At 38.1% G+C, this 18,421-nt stretch overlaps 1 non-coding gene across 1 annotated transcript; it reads right to left on the bottom strand.

Annotated features, from left to right (window-relative positions):
- Window positions 1-9,600: 9,600 nt before the first annotated feature.
- LOC119258306 (U6 spliceosomal RNA) lies at window positions 9,601-9,707 on the bottom strand. Its single transcript, XR_005128178.1, has one exon. It is a non-coding gene; the product is annotated as a U6 spliceosomal RNA (small nuclear RNA).
- Between the last annotated feature and the right edge of the window lie 8,714 nt (window positions 9,708-18,421).

Here is an 18,421-nt window from a genome sequence, read left to right as displayed (position 1 = left end):
AACTCTACATTGCTCTTACTCTGGGCTTGGGGTTTTTACTTATCTTCCTGCTAAAATAAAAGGAGTACTGAACTTTCAATACTGTACGCTACTAGGAAGAAGTTAATGTAAAAACGACCCAGAGGGATCCATGTTTTCAGATAAGGCCAACCAGAGTTCTCTGTGATAAAACCCTACCAGATGTTAACTCAAAATCCATAATTGTAAGACTCACATGCAAAGAGTCCACCAAGAAGCAAATATCAGCAGAAATGTACAGCAAAATTCGAGTTCTAAGAACATCAGAAAATAAAATGATGAGATACAATCATCAATGTTTTAAATGAGTAATGATATTTTATATTTTTAGGGAGGACAAGATATGACTTTTTTAAAAATAGGTTAAAAAATAACCAGAAAGTAGTTGCAGAAATTTAAAAATATAGCCATTGGGCCTCCCTGGTGGTGCAAGGGGTAGTTAAATCTGAGTACCATGAAACTATCGGCAACAACTGAAGCAGGAGTTTGATCCCTGGCCAGGGAGATAACCCACGTGGCACAGCAGACCTCTCCTGTCTTGCTTGCTGCTACCCTCAGCAGTGTATTTCAGTGAGTCTGCCTGTTCTGCTCCCCATTCTATGTCTGGTGAATTCTCTTACCCCCTCTCGTACCTCTGTCCTGCACCTCAGCTCTTGTATGCATAAATAAATAAAATAAATCTCAAAAAAATAAAAATATGGCCATTACAATTAAAAATATAATAATAGATGAGTTAAAGAGTAGATTCAACACAGCTAAAAAATAGAATTAGTAACCTTCAAAATAAATGCAAGGAAATTATCCAAGGAATACAGTACGAGAACTATTTATTTTATTAATTTTTAATTTTTTTAATTTTTGTTTGGAGTATCTGTGGTGTAGGGCAGAGATGCAGTGGGTGAGAAAATTCAGCAGAAGCAGAGTGGGAACAGAACAGGCAGGTTTACTGAAATACACTGCTGAGGGGAGCAGTAGGCAAGACAGGAGAGGTCTGCTGTGCCATGTGGGTTAGCTCCCTGGCAGTGGATGAAAATCAGGCCATAGCAGTGATAGACCTGACACTTAACCCCTTGGTCACCAGGGAGGCCCAGTGCTAGAAATTTGGAATATCACAATGAAAATAAAATTTTAAAACCTTTCACAGAAAGAGATTACCTACGAAGAAACAGCACAATAATCAGATTGATATTACTCCTCAACAATTCTGATGGGAGACAACGATAGGACAATATATTTCAGAAATTGGGGAAACAGGTTTGAATAAGAACTCAAAACCATTCATTAAGATATGAGGATTTTAAAAATAGATAATTTCAGACATAATACCCCAAACTGGAAACAACCCAAACATCCATTGACAAGTTAATGGATGAACGCATTGACAAGTTAATGGATAAACACATATGTCAGATAATGTTTCAGCTGATGATGGACTACAGATGTGATGGCGGCTGTTATATATAGCTTAGTGTGTGGGACACTATATCACCGAGGCTTGTGTAAGCACTCACTGGGACGTTTGCACAATGACAAAATTGCCTAAGGACACATTACTCAGAACATACCCCCATTGTTAAGAGATGCATGACTATATTCACACAGTGGATTACAACTCAACAGTAAAATGGAACCATCTCCTGATACACACAACAACATTGAAAAGTCTCGTAGATACAATATTATGCCAAAGGAAAGAAACTTAACACAAAAGATCATATGCTATATGGCTCCATTGACATGAAATTAGAAAAAACAAATCTAATCTACAGTGGGATAAAATAATTCAGAGCTTTGGTGGATATGGGGAGAGGAGGTAGAGATAGGAAACAACACAAAGGAAATTTATTGGGAAGGAAAGATGGAAATGTTCTGTAGTTTGATGAGTGGAGGTTGTATGAAAATTGTGACAACTCTGTAATTGATATCTGATCCTTTTTATTGTATATAAGGTATATATTAATAAAAATATATAAAATTGTTTCTGTATTCATGTATTCATTTATGATTGTTCACACAAAAAGCTTTAGTATCAACCCAATCTAAAATCCCATATTATAACCTCATGAGAAGTGAGCTGACTGATGTACAGTAAATATGTGCTAAGGAGTCTGTAATTGTAGATTGATGAGATGTTTGCAAGAAATAGAAATGTAAATATTATTTTAAAAACTTAAGAGGGGGCCTCCCTAGTGGCTTAGGGGTTAAGTCTCAGTGCTATCACCACTAAGGCTTGCGTTCAATCCCTAGCCAGAGAGCTAACCCACAGTTGGCACAGCAGACCTCTCCTGTCTTACCTGCTGCTCCCCTCAGCAGCGTATTTCAGTAAATCCACCTGCTCTTCTCCCAACTCTGTATCTGGCAAATCCTCTCAGCCGCCTCACACCTCTGGCCTATATGCCAATTCTTCTATGTAAAAGGAAAAAAAAAAAAACCTTAAGAGGAACCACTAAACAGTGGTTCTCAAATTCTAGAAAGTGTTAGATTCATCTGGAGAGATCCCAACACAGATTGTTGGGAGATATTCTGATAATGGGTCAGGGGTAGGAACAAATAATCTACATTTCTACTAAATTGTTGGTGGTGTGGATTCTGCTGGTTCCACCACAACTTGAGAATAATAGGAATAGAAGAGAAAACCAATGGAGAGAAAAAATAAAATCTGAAAAGAGATTTTGGAGTTGGTCACACCAAGTTGTTTTTTTTTTTTTTATGTGCCTATTGGTCATTCTTTTTAAAAAATATTTTATTTTATATAATTCTTACATCATTTTTCATTTTTGCACATTGTATGCATTTTCATTTGGTTATATTTCCCATACAGTTGCACCCACCTTATTGTGACCCTAATCCTTCCTCTTCCTGCCCCTTCCCCCCCATAATGTGTCTCTGGTTTATAGTTGCTTGTTGATATTGATCTGCTATGAGTGAGACCATCCAGCATTTTTTTTTCTTTCCGGCTTATTGCGCTGAGCATGATCCCTTCTAGCTCCATCCACATTGCTGCAAATTGCATGAGTTTATCTTTTTTGATTGCTGAGTAATATTCCATTGTGTATATGTACCACTTCTTCTTGATCCAGTCATCTATATTTGGGCATTTGGATTGTTTCCATAGCTTAGCTATTGTAAATAGTGCTGCTATAAACATAGGGGTGTAGGTGTCCTTTTGAATTAATGCTTCTGTGTCTTTTGGGTAAAAACCTAGGAGTGGAATTGATGGATCATGTGGAATCTCTATCTTTCATAGATTGAGGAACTCCACACAGGTCTCCATAGTGGTTGGACCAGTTTGCACTCCCACCAGCAGTGCAGGAGAGTTCCTTTTTCTCCACATCCTCGCCAACATTTGTTATTGCTAGCTTTTTAAATATATGCCATTCTCACTGGTGTAAGATAGTATCTCACTGTAGTTTTGATTTGCATTTCCCTGATTACAAGTGATGTTGAACATTTTTTCATATGCCTGCTGGCCATTTGCATTTCCTCTGTGGAGAAGTTTCCTTTTAGCTCTTCTGCCCATATTTTGACTGGATTCTTTTCTTTGTTTTTGTTGAGTCTCATCAGCTCTTTGTAGATTTTTGTGATCAGTCCTTTAGCGTTGTGTGCAAAAATTTTCTCCCAGTTGGTGGGGTTTCTCTTTGTTTTGGTTATTGTCTCTTTTGCTGTGCAGAAACTCTTTGATGTAGTCCCAGCCTTTTATCTTTGCCTTCACTATCACTGCTTTGGGTGATGTGTCTGTAAAGATGTTTTTGAGGTGCATGTCATGTAGTGTTTTGCCTGTGTTTCCTTCTATATATTTTATGGCTTCAGGTCTTATTTCTAGATCTTTAATCCATTTTGAGTTGGTTTTTGTGCATGGTGTGAGGTAGTAGTCAAGCTTCATTCTTTTGCATGTAGCAACCCAGTTTTCCCAGCACAACTTATTGAACAAACTTTCTTTCCTCCAATGCATATTCTTTGTTCCTTTGTCGAAGATTAGTTTTTCATATAGGTGTGGCTTTATTTCTGGGCTCTCTATTCAGTTCCATTGGTCTGTGTATCTGTTTTTGTTACAATACCAAACTGTTTTAATTATTGTGCCTTTGTAGTATAGCTTGAAGTTTGGAAGTGTGATACCTCCTTTCTCCTTTGTTTTCATCAGTAGGGTTTTGGCTATTCATGGTTTTTTGTGATTCCTTGTGAATTTCATCAGTATTTGTTCTATTTCTTTGAAGAATGTCATTGGGATTTTTATTGGAATAGCACTGAATCTGTATATTGCTTTTGGTAGGATGGCCATTTTAATAATGTTGATTCTTCCAATCCATGAGCAGGGGATGTCTTTCCAATTCTTTGAGTCTTCTTCAATTTTTTTTTAACAGTGTTTTGTAATTTTCTTTGTATAAATCTTTCACCTCTTTTGTTAGGTTTAATTCCAAGTATGTGACTTTTTTGCTTTCAATTATAAAAGGAATGGTTTTCTTGATTTCTTCTTCTTCTGATTGATTGTTTGTGTATAAGAAGACTACTGATTTTTGAGTGTTGATTTTGTATCCTGCTGCTTTACTGAACTGGTTGATTATTTTGAGTAGTTTTTGTGTGGAGTTTTTAGGGTTTCTCTATGTATGTTATCATATTGTCTGCAAATAGTGATAGTTTTATTTCTTGTTTCCCTATTTGGATTCCTTGTATGTCTTTCTCTTGTCTTATTTCCCTGGCTAGGACCTCCAGTATTATATTGAAGAGCAGTGGTGAGAGAGGACAACCTTGTCTTGTTCCTGATCTTAAAGGAAAGGCCTTCAGCTTTTTGCCATGGAGAATAATGTTGGCAGTGGGTTTGTCGTATATGGCTTTTATCATGTTAAGGCATGTCCTTGTATCCCAAGAATTTCAAGGACCTCCATCATAAATGGATGTTGGACTTTGTCGAATCCTTTCTCAGCATCTATTGATATGATCATATGGTTTTTATTTTTCTTTTTATTGATGTGTTGGAATTACACTTAACGATTTTGATATGTTGAGTGATCCTGGTGCCCCTGGGATGAATCCCACTTGATCGTGGTGTACTACCCCTTTGATGCATTGTTGGATTCTGTTGGCAAGGATTTTGTTGAGGATTTTTGCATCAGTGTTCACTAGGGCGATTGGCTTGTAATTTTGTTTTTAAGTTCTGTCTTTGTTTGGTTTTGGTATTAGTGTAATGTTGGCTTTGTAGAACCTATTTGGTAGTATTCCTTCTTTTTCAATTTTTTGAAAGAGTTGTTAGGCACTAATTCACTGCTGAACATTTTAGAATTCATTTGTGAACAATTTAGAATTCATTCCGTTTCGGCCTGGACTTTTGTTTTTGGGAAGTGTTGTGATTACTGCCTCAATTTTGCTGCTTGTAATTGATCTGTTTAGGTGTTCTGTTTCTTCTTTGTCCAGCTTTGGATGATTATATCGTTCTAGGAATTTGTCCATCTCTTCTAGGTTGTTGAATTTGTTTGCATATAAGTGTTCACAGTATCTCTGATTATTCTTTTGATTTCTACGGAGTCTGTTGTGGTTTCTCCTCTTTCATTTGTGATCCTATTTATATGTGTTTTCTCCTGTTTTTTCTTTGTGAGCCTGGCTAGAGGTTTGTCTATTTTGTTTATTTTTTCAAAGAACCAACGTTTGGTTTCATTGATCTTTTTAAATTTCCAAGTTTTTTATTTCTGCTTTGATTTTTATTATTTCCATTCTTCTACTGGCTTTAGGTTTTCTTTGTTGTTCTTTTTCTAGTCTTTGAGATGTGAGATTAGGTTGTTCCTTTGAGTTCTTGCTTGTTTGTTGATGTGAGCCTGTATTGCTATATATTTTCCTCTTATTACTGCTTTTGCTGCATCCCATACATTTTGGAAAGTGGTATCCTCCTTGTTGTCCAACTCAACGTAATTTTTAATTTCTTCCTTGATCTCCTCATTAGTCCAGTGGTCTTCCAGTAGTGTGGATTTCAATCTCCATGAATGGGAGGGTTCCTTGTTTTCATGATTTATTTCTAACTTGATACCTTTATGATTGGAGAAGACAGTTGGAATGATTTTGATCTTCATGTATCTGTTGATGTTTGTCTTGTAGCCCAGTATGTGATCAATTCTGGAGAATGATCCATCTGTGCTTGAGAAAAATGTGTACTCGGATTTTTTTGGGTGTAGTGTCCTATAGATGTCTGTTAAGTCCATGAGTTCTTTGTCTTTATTTTGGGCTCTAGTGTCTTTGTTTATTTTTATTTTTTTGTCTCATTGATCTGTCTATTGGTGAGAGTTGGGTGTTGAAGTCTCCCACTATATATGTTTTTTCTTTAATATCTGTTTTCAGAGCTGATAATTATTATCTAATATATTTTGGTGCCCCTTCATTTGGTGACTATATGTTGATGAGTGTTATATCTTCCGGATATATTGTCCCCTGGATAATAATGTAGTGTCCGTCTATTACTCTTTTTATCTTTTTTAATTTGAAGTCTATTTCATCTGATATAAGTGTGACTGTTCCTGCCTTCTTTTTTGATCCGTTTGCTTGTAGGATTGTTTTCCAACCTTTTACTTTAAGGCTATGTTTATCTTTTGTGGTTAAATGTGTTTCTCGGAGACAGTAGAAAGTTGTTTGTTTTTTAATCCAGCCTGCTACTCTGTGTCTTTTTATGGGTGAGTTAATCCATTGACATTTAGAGTTAATATTATATGTTGGCATCTGTGTTTGCCATTTTGTTTGTCTTTTTTGTGATTTTATTCCTTGCTTTAGTCTGTCCTTGTTCATTCCTCTGTTGGTTTTGGTTGTAGGACTTCTTGTAGAATTTTTTGGAGTAAGGGTTTATTTGAAATGAATTTCTGGAGTTTCTGTTTGTCTGAGAAGGTCCATATTTTTTCTTTGTAAAGAGAGCTTTGCAGGGTAAAGTATTCTTGGTTGGCATTTGCTGTTGAAGTTTGCTGAATATGTTACTCCATTCTCTTCTTGCCTGTTATGTTTCTTCTGAGAAGTCTGAAGTTAACCTGATTGGTTTTCCCTTATAAGTTATCTGTTTCTTCCCCCCTTGCCACTTTGATTATTTTTTCCTTGTCTTGGACTCTTGCAGCTTTACTATTAGGTGTCTTGCTGTAGTTTTCATTGTGGTAACTGGGAATTCTTCTTGCTTCTTGTATGTCTATATTCGTCTTCTTTTTCATGCTTGGGAAGTTTTTTTCAATTATCTCTTTGAATAATTTCTCAGTTCCTTTGTCTCTCTCCTCACCTTCTGGAATGCCTATAACTCTTATTTCCTCTCTTCATGGAGTCTGATAATTGTCTAAGAGTCTCCTCATACTGCTTCATTTGCACTTCTCTCTCCTTTTCTCTTTTGGCTCTTTTTATTTCTGTATCTTCCACAGTAGCAATCAGTTCTTCCATTTCATCAATTCTGTTTTCACTGCTTTTCCCAGAGTTCTTTATCTCCTCTAGCAGTCTTTTAATCGCCTGCATTTCTTTTCTGTCCTTTCTTAAAGTCTCAATTTCATTCTTCAGTTCAGTGATTATTTGTCTCAAATCATTTCTTTCCTTTTCGATTTCTTTCTGCTTTTTAATCATGATGATCATTAATTCTCTATCTGATAGGCCGAGAAGTTCTTCCATGTCATCGTTGAGCTCTGGTGACTATTTCTTTTTGCGGTGTGTCCTCCTGTGGGCTTGCTTGGTTATTTATATATTTTCTTCTCCGTGTTGTTTACTTTCTAATTAGTTCTGTGTGTTGGGACTTTGTGCCACTGGTGTTGGCGGGCATCTCTTTGGAGTGCTCCTTTAGGGGTGTCAGAAACTGTTTACCAGTCTGAGCCCAGCACTGGTAGGCCAAAACTTCACCAGAATGTTGATTCTGTGTTGCTGGCCTTGTCCATCTGTATTTACTCAGTTCCAACAGGAAATCAGCTAGTTAGTGATTTTTTTCTGGTGTCAAAGTGGCGCCAGAGACACGTATTTGCTGACCTGTTTTTTCCCAGTGATTCTCTGAGAAATGGAGGGGTGCAGAGGGGAGCACCTCAACACAAGGGCTCTTATTCGAGCTGGGAGCTATGATTGCCCGTGTTCACCTGGTGCTGTGCCCAAAACTGTATGGATCCTGCGCCCTGAATTCTGCACTCTAGGTCTCAGTTCCATGGCTCTCAGATCAAAAACACTGGCTGTCACCCTGTGCAGTGCCCACTACTATGGCACATCCCACACCCTGGATCCTGCGCCTGGCTCTCAGTTCCAGGATGGGGTCTTGCTCCATGTGTCTTTCCTTCCTTACCCCTGTTTGTGTGGCCCACCCTCTCTCAGGGTCTGAGGGTGTTTTTGGGATCCTGGTTTACAACTATCATGATGTTGGTGATTTTTTTCTGGTTGCTAGGTGGTGCCGGAATCTTTCCATGTGTTCTTCCAGAACTGTTTTTTTTCCCCCGTGGGTCCAGGGGAACAGAGTGGGAGTGGCGTGGAGTGCCTCAATGGCATGGGGGTACCGTGTTGGCCCTGTGCCCCACTGTCGTGGGGATCCCATGCCCAGAATTTTGTTCCCCAGTTCTCAGTTCTGAAGCCCTCAGATCCAGGACATGGGCTGTAGCCCAGTTCAGATTCCACAGAAATGGCGCCTTTTGCACCCCGCTCCAATGTCCTGGCCCCTGGTTTCCGATTACTCAGTGAGAGACATTCACCTCAATGAGGGCTCCTGTGCCTTTCCCCACAAGCCTAGGGACCTGGGCAGCTGCCATCCGTGATCCCCGTATGCTTTTCATGCTTTTCAAGCAAGCCGCTTTTCCACACAAGCTTACCTGCTGGCCTTGGGTATTTGTAGGTCTCCACAGAGTCCTTCTTTTCCTCTAATGGTGCCCGGAACCATTCACTCACCTCTGTGGGGATTGCTGCACGGTACTCCACAGTTCCAGTTCATTGGTACCTGAAATAGTTCCTTTCCACTTAAAGTCCTGCTTGATGTGTAGTTTGTTCTTGTTGGTTGTTGTTGTTTTTTTTTTCTTCTCTCTGTTGAGTGGAGAGTGCCAACTTTGTGGGTGGGGAGGGTAGAAGTGTTCTGAGCTTTCCTCCCTTCTCGTCCTCTTTTATGCCAACTTTCTTCTTCAGGCAGTTTGCCAGAGTCACCCATTTAACTTCTGTGTCCCAGTTCTTGCAGGGACCTGACACTTTTCCTCCCTATTGACTTTTTTTTAATGGGAGGACTTACTCACAGCGTTTCCCTGCCACCATGTTGTTCTCTCTTAACCTCAAATTGGGGTTTTGTTTCTTAATCCAGCCTGCGACTCTGTGTCTTTTTATTGAAGAGTTTAGTCGGTTTACATTTAGAATTAATATTGATATGTTAGCATCTGTATTTGCCATTTTGTTTGACTTTTCTCTGGTTTTATTTATTTTTTTAGTAATTTTTTTTTGTTTGGTTTTGTTTCGTTCTTATTCATCCCTCTGTTAGTTCTGGCACTAGGACTCCTTGTACTTTTTGGAGTGGGGGTTTAGTCATAATGAAATTCTGGAGTTTGTTTGTTTGGGAAGGTCCTTATCTTTCTTCACAGAGGAAGGAAAGCTTTGTGGGATAGAGCATTCTTGGTTGGCATTTGTTGTAAAAATATGGAACACTTCACGAATTTGCGTGTCATCCTTTCTCAGGGGCCATGCTAATCTTCTCTGTATTGTTCCAGTTATGGTATATGTGCTGTCGAAGCAAGCATTGGTCACACCAACTTTTAAATCTAGGTTTTGCTACCCTGGACACTCACCTTTTTTCAGAATCAAATTCATGCTTTAAATCTCAGGCTTGTTGTAAGAGTTAAAGGAGAAAAAAAACACAAAACTCTTACCAGAGTCCCTGGCACATTGCATGTGTTTATTCTACGGGAGTGGCTGTGGCACAGAATCATGGATCAAGCTCCTGGCAAGTGTTCAGTTGTTAGGCATGGGTCCTCAACAAAGCACAGCCTCAGCATGCGCATCAGTCTCAGACCTGCAGATGTAGAAGATGGGGGCAGTGGTAATTGGGGAGGAAAAGTGAGCGCCAGTGGAAAGCAAAAGTAGTTGCCACTCAACAGCTCAGGGGTATTTGTCCCCTTCACCTTCATTGAAGGTGAAGAGGCAGCAAGACCCCAATTTCAAAAGTTCCATCCTAAGACCCCTTCACTCTGTCTACTCATGCTGACAAGTTACTTCTCAGTTGCCTGGGTAAATGTGAATTTCTCTATGTAATTCTTTGTGGAGTCCCTTGGGTGCCTCTTATGATTGGGAAAGCTCATCAGTGATCTTTCTAGGTTGCAAGAATCTTTCCTTCTGGACACCCCCCTAAGAGTGTAGATGGGGCGGTACAAGAAGCCTGGGTCTGAGAGTAACCTATCAGGTAAGAACAAGCACAGCAAAGTTCCCCCATATTTTCCTGAAGTCCTCAGTAGGGTCTGACTGTTGGCATCTGTGTCCCCTGGGTGACTCCTCAGCTGACTCTCAACTGGCTTGTTGGCGGGTGCCTGAGGTCAGGCAGCTTTCTGGCCCAGGCCTGCCCAACTTCACCTTGCTCTCTCCTTCCTCGTGATGCGAGAAGGTGTTTCCTCAGCAGGCAAATGCCATCTGCTGGATGCTCACTCAGCTTCTTTGCAGGGCTCACTCCTTTCCTTCCTATTGGGCAATGCCCCTGCCCACTGTGGCTGCCTATCATGTGTGGCACAACTGGATGTGCTTGTTAAAGAAACAAAATGCTCCAATAGATTTGGCTTCACCTGGAGATCCTGGAAGAAGGGAGTTCCTTCAGCTACCAGGGCAGCCTGGCCTTGCTTCAGCTTTTATGTAATTTGTGCTCCTTCTGTTCTGCTCCCAGGAGTCTGGCCAGGAGAGCAGGTCATACTCCCATATCCCATACAGCTAGTATAAAGATTGCAAACATAAACTCAAACGTTCTTCTTGCTGACCTAAGACATCTTGTTTTCTAATTGAAGGACTAAATTGAGGATTAAATTGTATAGTGTTTGAAGAGTTTAGTGCAATGGTTATCTGATGTTGGTCCTAGTACAGTCAGCTGATGAACTTGGTAAAAACACAGAGGCTGGGCTCTTCATATTTAAGGATGGTGGGTATCTCTGTTCCTTATCAACTCCCCAGGTGATTCTGATACCCATCAAGAAGTGAGAATCCTTGATATAGGACATTATGTACACAAAATTGTGGGGGAGTTAGAAAACTAACAAATACCAAATTCCCATGAGGGCCAGGTGTAAAGAGACAGTAGAGGGTGACTAAATGTGCTGGGCCAGAGAAAGTTTTGTGGTCCTAACAATGACTCAGCATTGTGAGAATGCTGGCCCCTAGGACTGGGGAAAGCTAGGCCTGAGGAACAGGTAGTAGTTACAGCTTTGACCACAACCGCCCTTGAGTCCACACTAGTCTTAAGGCAGCCCCTAGGAGCATGTTGCTGTGTTTGGACTACTACTGGAATGCAGGCCAGGAGCACAGGTAGTACTGACCTTGACCTTGCAGGTTGCCCATCACAACAATGGATGTGAACCAGATGAAATATTTCCCAGCTGTGAGGCTATAGGGGCCAGGTAAATCTGTTCCACCTGTTGACAGAGGTAGACACCCCCCACACCCGCCCTCCCAGACCCTCTCAGACCCTGAGTCATTGGGTTAATCTTTACCTGGAGTCCGCAGGAGGAAGAAGGCCTGGGAGTTCCTTCACCTACTAGGTTGTGCTAGGTGGTGCTTTAGTTTTTATGTAAAATGTGCCCTTGTGCACTTCTGCTCCTAGAAAGCAGAACAGTAGAGCAGGTGACAAACCCTCACTCTTCCAGCGCTAGAGGGATCAAAGTGCTGAGGCCCAGGAAGGGGAAACCTCTAAGCCTCTTGGCCCCTATCCCCCTAACCCCCTTAACTAAGAGCTGGAACAAGGTTCAGAGCTGGCTGGGGTCATTTCAAACCACTTCTTCCCAAGGGGCTGTCCTTGCCTCTCTGCCCACAATCCCTGAACTGCCCTTGGCAATCCCACCCAAAGGAAACTGCTTCCCATTGACCTTTCTTTACATTAGACCTAAAGAATGGCTGACATTTCCATCTAATATATCCTGGAAATCAACTTGTATGATCTACTTCATTCTTATTTATTCACATTTTATTGCATTTTTGAATAGATAGCACTCACAATGTTTGAAATTCAAGTCATATGAAAAAATATACAATGAAAAGTCTGTCTCACCTATATTCAGTTCCCACTGCGGTTACTGTCAAACAAGAAAAATTTTGTATTAATTTCTCATGTGTCTCCAGAGCTTCTTTATATACCTAAAATCAAATATAAAGACATTTTTCTCTCTTGCCTTTTTTATCCAACAAGTCAAATACAACAAACTTGGGTCCACATTTTTTACTTTGAACTTACTTTGACAAAGTTTTCTATAGCAATAGAGAGAACTTTCTCATTCTTTTTGACTGCTGCGTAGTAGCCCACTGATTATTATACAATCGCTGCCATTAATTTAGATGATCCAGTCAAATTGTTTACTATTACTTGTAATTGCAAACCAAGCTACCCGATCTATCTTATACATATGTTTTTATGCACTTTACAGAAAAATGTCAAAGTGGTTTCCAAGTAGATAGTCCCAGCATATGACAATTCTTATTTTATCACATTCTTGGCAACCCTGCATATTAGAAATAATTAAAAAACATCTTTGTCAATCAGATATGTTTGTAAAAATATGTTTGGTTGTTTCAATGTGGAATTTTAAAATTATAATATTCAGTGTTTATATTATTGGATTATTTAAATATTCCTTATAATTAGTACAATTAAGCACATTTTCACATTTTGGTGAGCCTTTTTCTTTTCTGTGAGTTATTTTTTCATGTCCTGTGTTCATTTTAAATTGGATTGTTGGTCTTTTGTGGACTTAAAGAGTTTTTTATATATTAAGGAAACTAATCTTAAATAGGTGTTAAAAATATTTCCCTCAGTCCTTGTTTGCCTTTTGCCTTTATTATATTGTTTCATATTTTTATACATTTTTTTTTCAAAACAGTGCCTGCAGATGTCATAAATGACAAAATACTACAAGGCTTATACTTAAAGTAGAAGTCTTTTGTCCCCTCTCTATACACCAAGTTCACAGAAACAACTGTGAACTTCACCTTTTAACTATTCCTCTGACACTTGCCTCCACATTTCTAAATAGATAGATCACATTTCTTCATTTTATGAATTTTGGATATTTTCTTTTGGCTTCCATCAACAAATGTTGAAGTAAATTTAGCACTTTTATAGCAGTTCCGTCCCTTTGCATATATGCTGTTATGTCACGATTTGCTTTCTCTATAGTCAGGCTCCTTGTAATGATATTTCTGGCCAACGAAAGATCACATAAGTGATAGTGGTTCCCAAAATCAATTAAGACATCATAGCTGTCTTAATGTCTTAGCATTTTGTAGGCAGCAGCCTTATACATCTTATGTTTACTGCATCTCTTCATAGCTTCATTTTCCCTTGTGCTTGGTTTAATCTCATGTTGTTGTTTTCATCAGGCCCCAAAGTGTACAAAATCCACTGCGAATGTGCATTCATACAATGAGGAAATTGACTAATGATGCATTTCTCAAAACATCTGTCATTCAGTGACATGACTATATATTATCCAATTTTTTGTTTGGTCAGGTCAATACTCAGTGTTTATGTTATTTGACTATTTAAATATTCTCTATATTTGAGCTGAATCCTTTACTGTGATTAGATTTCCATTCCTCTGTTTTTCCTTGAGTTAACATTTTCCTCAGTTTTTTGTTAGTTTTTTGAAATTGTTAGTTTTTATGAGCTCAAAACACTGATTTTTCACTAATTCTCCCTATTCTCTAATATGGTATAAAATCACTTCCAGGAGAATCAAGTACAGTCAGAATTTTTTTTCATGAAGATATAGTCCTGAGACCCTTCATCCTTTTATTGTAGTCCTCCCGCTTAGGTTGCACCCAAAGGAGTTGTCTGTGCTAGACTTAGTGTCCTTGAAACTACAAGTCCACTGGGACAGTAGTAAATATCTAGTTTTTGATGGGTTTAGGTGGGCGTAGTCAACTTTCTGGGTGAGCTAGAGATGAAAATTTGGGATTCTAGTGGTTCAGTTTATTGATGTATAATTGATCCTTTTACTTTCATTCTTCACCCTTGTCTCCAGAGACATTTAGTGTTCAAGGGTTCTGTGGATAAATTGGATTGCTTCTCACTGGCCTACTCCTTTGTGGCTTTTGGATTTCTTCTTTTTCTTTTTTTTAACTCTGCCATGTCCAGTAACAACTCATCTTACCACTTTCCCAACGTTTTCCTTTACTCAACTGCTGTTTAACTTTCTTCACTTTTGTGGATTTATGTCATTTTATTCTCTTGTGAAAAATTGTGAGAATTTTTGAAATGGGCAAAAAATATTTTGGGTGGTCTGTCCAGTTTAACCATTTTGTTTATCTTTGCCTTTGGTTGTCCTTGACTAGGCTACATTCAAACTTTGTAGTTAGGAATTAACGGTAAAACTGATGGTAATGTAGATGTTTCTAGTCTATACACATGCAATTGATTCCTGATCATGACAATTTTAAAAGAGAACTGGTAGAAAATATAAATCTATGAATCAGATCTTCATTTGAATCAACTGCAACATTTTACTGGTTTCCTCACTAATTAATGAGTAAATTTAAAATCTTTACTGAGTGTTCATTTTATATCTATACGAGAGTTATGATTTCATCTTAAAAATTATTTTTAACAATTTTTGAGTTCCTGCTGACAGGAGATGCATTGGTAGTAACTGACTACCACTACATGCATGACTGACTACTGACTACTACTACATGCATAACTGACTACTACTACATGCATGAGTAGTAACTGACATAGCCGGGTAAAATTGTGCATCCAGAGACATTATTCATGAGTAACTTAAGTGAAGTCATACTTTTTTTTTTTTCATTCCTAGAGATGAATCCAAGTCTCAGTAGAATTTAACTTTCAATCCTACATTCTCTGTTTTTCTTTTTCCCCTTCGTTAATTTTGTGTTTTGGTTTGTTATCACTTATACCCTATAAGTTATACCTCATTGGTGACAGAAGTGACAAGATACTTGGCTTAATGGTCTACCCATTTAGTGATCTGTGCAGGTGAATGCGACTTATCTATTTTCTGTGGGTGATAGATGACAGAGAATCTGGTTTACTAGTCTTTTCCATTTATTTTTGTTTGCTTAGGTGTTTATCTACTTTGAATGCAAATTAATTAGAAAATTCATGTCTACTGGAAGGGAATGGCTCTCTTTGATGTACAAATGGTGAACTGATTTTAAAATTTCTGTGTCTGTGTCACTTGACCTGTGACTCAAACTGTAGAATTGAATTCATAAGCTCTCCCAATGTCTACAATTTGGAAAAGCTGCTACCTCTCAATGTGTGAGTTTATTTTCCTGTATCTGGAGGGTATAAATAAATTAGATTACAAAGTCTTTTTAATAAAAGGAGCTTTATTCTGATTGCTTAACACAATAAATAAAGTGCCTCTATAAACCCCCCCCAAGATAAACTTCTAATACTTTAAATGTGCTAAAAAAAATTTCTACAAGTTTTCTTCCTGAAGCTTACTCAGAAACCTTTCAAGAACCCAAATTAACATAATTAAAATAAATATTTGGCAAAAAAGACCAGTTTACTAATGTGGGTTTAATAAAAATAGCTTTGTCTTCTCTGATTTATCACTGTTAAGTATAATGAGAGCAACAGTTTAATCTAATTGAGTATGTTTTTCTTAAATATTTACAGGTTTAGTGATCAAATAGAATAATGTTACTCCTACATTATGTTTAAGATTATGAAGAATGTAAAATTATGTGTTCCTAAATTGAGTCATTATTTGACAAACTTTTAATTTAAAGGGAATTATGTTTTGTAGTATGTCAACTTGAAGATAATTTCTAAGATCTCCCTGTAACTTAAACCTTAAGCTGATATTAAATTAATTATTATGTAATTAATGGCCATCTAAATATTTTCTATGTAGGATAGAACACTGACACATGATTACAAAGTATAATTTTGAATTTTAAAACATGCTATAAGAGAAGATATAGCAATGAGTCTGTTAATGAATTTGTCACAGAGGAAGACATGTGGCTACAAAAAATGGTATTGTGAACTTTGCTAATCTGCTGAAATGCTTCAGTATGACAGAAAGTTCTCAGTTATCTACTTTCCAGTTTTCTTTATGAAGTGAAGTATAAGTTAATTACTTCAGTTAAATGTTGTAACTAATAAGAAGTGTTGTAACTGTACCAGGAGCGACGACAGTAAAATACAACAGAGAATGTGCTGCTGGTTTTCTATAATCAGTGGTTCTTGGGATTTTTGTTTTTCAGGTCACTTCATATGTACTGAGCAACCAAACAGTCTTTGTTTAGTGGCTATCACTATTTATGTTTATTAAAAATCAAAACTGAGAAATATTTAAAATATTTATTCATATGAAGATAGCAATGAATGCATAGTATGCTGTCTTAAAGAGTTTTGAAATTTTGGACCTTTTGAGAACTATATTCAAATAGAAGTGTCACCAAAATAAAGTGTTCTTTAACTTAATAAAGAATATAATAAGAACATAATAAAGGAAAAGAATTGTAAAGTGAATTTTATAATACTTTATTTATTTTTATTTTTAATTTAAATTTATTTTATTATTTTTTATTTTTTTATATCAATGTTGATTTTTAAACAATATTTGCTTCCCCCCACCCCTTCAGGTGTGGTCCCCATAGATTTTCCTTCACCTATATACCCATGCACCATCACCTCAGTCCTCTGTGTTCCTCACCCCTTCTAATCCCTCTCCCATCTCCTCCCCTGCAGTATGTCTCTGATTCATAATTGTCTGTTTTTGCTTTGTTGTGTTTTCTACTGGTATTATCATTTTTTGCACTGATGTCTTATTTGGTTCCCCTATATTCCTGTTATAAGTGAAACCACCCAATATTTTTCTTTTTCTTTGGGCTTATTTCACTGAGCATAATTCCTTCTAGCTCCAACCATGTTACTGTGCATGACATGAGTATCTTTTTTGATTGCTGAATAATATTCCATTGTGTATATATACCACATCTTCTTGAACCAGTCATCTATTTCTAGGCATTTGGGATGTTTCCAGGTTTTATCTATTGTAAGTAGTGCAGCAATAAACATAGGGGTACAAGTAGTCTTTTGAATCATTGTTTTTGTGTCTGTTGGGTAGATCCTTAGTAGTGGAATTGCTGGATCTTATGTAGCTCCATTTTTAGTAGACCGAAGAACCTCTGAATTTTAAAATTTAAAAGACCATGCCATAGCTTTACTAACACAGATTTTCATTACTAGGGAAATTTCACCTCTTTCATGTGGGTATGAGTGTGCAAGGGCCTTGACAATATCTTCACCCTCACAAACATCTTCAGTGGGGCCAGAGATGGAGTGGAGTGGGGGAGCTTTTAGGAGCTGCGTTTTGGGTCCAACATGAATAGGTACTGATGATGATGATGCAGCACCAACCACCAAAGCTTCAAGCACTGAGACAAAGCTCTTCATAATTATCATCATCTGTAGCCATAGGATTAGTGTTTGCTTTGATTCTGAGTAACTCTGTGTGTGTGTGCAAGTGTGTGTGCACGTGAGCATGTCTGTGCCCACACATTAAGTGAAATAAGAGAACAGAAAGATTCCAAACAATTAATTGCCCAATTAGCTGTCCTTGCAATTATGGGAATGTGACATTCAGTTTAAAATGTAATGATTGTTTTAAATTAAATTGCCCATTTTGAAAGCGTCCTCCTGGCTTAGTCGTCATAACAACTGCTTCTACAGTGGTGCCACTGCTTTTGAGAGGCAGGAACAATAGTCTCTCTCATACCAAGCTGGAGTCTGTTTTCTTAATTACCAAGGTAGAAACTGGGGAGGGAAAGGGCTGTGGTTGGGAGCGGGGGGTTCAGTTAGATTCCCTTTTCAGTGATTTCTCAGGCTTGAGGGTGGTCTGTCAGGCTTTTGCATCTGAAATATTGCAGGACAGGGCCAGGAAGATTGGCTGATCAGGGATATTGCTGTGCAATTTGATACGTCTTTTTTCTAAGCAGAGTAGTGTTGGACAAAAATGAAACACAAGAGAATACGAGCAAAATGGCAGATTCTAAGATACAACAACATTGATGGGGGTTGACTGGATCCTCACCAACATTTTCTGCTGGCATCCAGAAGTTCAAGAAGTGGGCAGAACCCAAACCCTCTTCTTCCTCTTTGTTTCCAAGTATCTGTTCTCATGGACTGACCAGCTTGCCCAACCAAGGCCTATGTTTAAGACAAACATTAACCTGCCTTTTCTTAGGCATCCTTCTGGAATAACATCCTCCCCGAGTCCACCCATAA

This window comes from Talpa occidentalis, unplaced genomic scaffold, assembly GCF_014898055.3.
Source record: "Talpa occidentalis isolate TD23 unplaced genomic scaffold, MPIMG_talOcc4v2.1 talOcc4.4, whole genome shotgun sequence".
NCBI classification, from domain to species: Eukaryota; Metazoa; Chordata; class Mammalia; order Eulipotyphla; family Talpidae; genus Talpa; species Talpa occidentalis.
Note: the sequence above shows the minus strand (reverse complement) of the source record. Positions and strands in the feature narration are given on the sequence as shown.